Genomic DNA, 2,345 nt, shown 5'->3' with positions numbered 1-2,345 from the left:
CTCAGTTGGTTAAGTGGCTGACTTTAGCTCAGGTCATGATCTCATGGTTCATGAGTTCAAGTCCCGCATCAGGCTCTGTGCTGACAGCTCAGAGCCTGGAACCTGCTTCAGATTCCATGTCTCCCTGTCTCTCTGCCCCTTCCCCGTTCCTGCTCTGTCTCTCACTCTCTCTCAGAAGTAAATAAACATTAAAAAAAAAAAAGAAAATGATCATTGGCTTTGGTAAGATATGACTCATATATGATCTGACAAGGTCCATTCTTGTAGAGCCATGGAGAAAAAAGCCTGGTTACAGGAGGTTCAGCAAACAAGTGAAAAAGTAGAGCAAATGACTCATTTGTGGCCCTGACAACCTCTATTTCTGTAGAGCCATGGGGGGAAAAGCCTGCTTAGAGGAGGTTTGGCAAACAAGTGAAAAAATAGAGAGAATGAGTACAAATTTTAAAGGAATTTTCCTGTAAAGGAAAAACAAATTAATTTTTTGTTAACTAGAAAGGATATAGGATCAAGGTGTGTGTGTGTGTGTGTGTGTGTGTGTGTAGAGGGGGAAAGGAGGGATGGAGGGAGGAAGGGAGAAATTTGATAGTACTACTACATGTTTGTGTGTTGATGAGAATTATCTAGATAGGAAGAAATTAATGGAAAGATGGAGGGACTACTTGATGCAGTTTAGTGTAAAGAAAAAGGAATATTACGTGAATACAGAAGGAGGAATATTAGTAGAATTTGTAATGAGAATATGAGAACATTTCTTTTCCAAATATATTATTTTCTATATGAAATTATATTGGTTCTTCACCTGAGTGTTAGAGGAGAGAATGTTATAAAGAAAGTGAGAATTGGAAATGGCTGACTTGGGAGAATTTGAGAATTATGGTAATGAATGTAATATGAATCCAATCAGCATTGTTAAATGATTTTCTCCTGCAAGATTCAGCAGCTGTGTGAACTAAAGAGATCAGTTTGGCCAGAGTACGACTTTTACCAGGCAAGAATTATGGACAGAAAAGAGAAGCAAGGGGATTTAAAAAAGACCATTTTAGTGCTAGGCCATGGACTCAAGGCTGACTAAGAAAAGTGATAAGGGTGTAGGGTAGTGAAAAAGTTAAGTTATTGAACTGGAATTCATAATAGCCAAAGAAATGGAAAAAACACAGGTGTCCATCAATTGAACAGATAAATAAAACATGCCATATCCATAAGATGAAATATTATTTAGCAAATAAAGTACTGATATATGCTACAGCATGGGTGAAATGTGAAAACATTATGCTAAGTGAAGTCAGTCATGAAAGACCACAATTGTATTATTACATTTCATAATATATAATTCCATTTATATGAAATTTCCAGGAAAGGCAAATATAGATAGATATTATGTTAGTTTCCTAGGCCTCTAGACAGTGAGAGGAAGCAGGAGGTGAGGATGGGATATGCTAATGGTTATAGGGTTTCTTATTAGAATAATGAAAAAATTCTGAAATTGATTATAGTGATGGTTGCACAACTCTGCAGATATCCTAAAACCCACTAAATTGTAAACTTTAAATGGGTATGATATATGCATTATATCTCAATAAAGGTACATTTTTAAAAAATGTGAAATAAATATTTTAGACTTGTATACAAAAACTGAAAGAATTCATCATCAGGAGCCACACCATATAAGAAATGTTAAAGGAAATCATTCAGGCACAAGTAAAATGATACAATATGGAAATAAGAGTTATAAGGAATTAAGAGAACTACAAATGGAAGAATACAGGCAAACATATACTTTTCCTATTATTTATATCTCCTTAAAGATAAGTAACTGAACAGAGATAACAATAATATGTTGTACATTTAAAAATATGTTTATGACAATAATACCAACAGGCATGGATTGGAGAAATAGAAATATACTTTTATAAAAATTCTCATACATGAAGTGGTATAATATCACTTGAAGGTAGTTGATAATAAGTTAAACTGTAAACCCTAACAAAGCCGCCAAAATAACGAAAACAAATACTTATAGAAGATAAAAATGAGATAAAATGGAATCACAGAAAACACTGATTTCAAAAGAAGGCAGAAGAAAAGAGGAAAAATGGAACAAAGAACACAGAAAATTAATAGCAGGATGATAAACTTAAACCCAACCATAGCAATAATAATAATCCCAATAAAAAGCAGAGATTGTGTGATTGAAAAAGCAAGACTGAATTTTATGCTGCCTATAAGAAACAAAATTTAAACATAAAGACATAAATCTGTTAAAAGGATAGAAAAGGATATACCATGCTAATCCTGATAAAAATAAAGCTGCAGTGGCCACATTAATATTAGATAAAGATTTCAGA

This window comes from Suricata suricatta, chromosome 13, assembly GCF_006229205.1.
Source record: "Suricata suricatta isolate VVHF042 chromosome 13, meerkat_22Aug2017_6uvM2_HiC, whole genome shotgun sequence".
NCBI lineage: Eukaryota > Metazoa > Chordata > Mammalia > Carnivora > Herpestidae > Suricata > Suricata suricatta.
Note: the sequence above shows the minus strand (reverse complement) of the source record.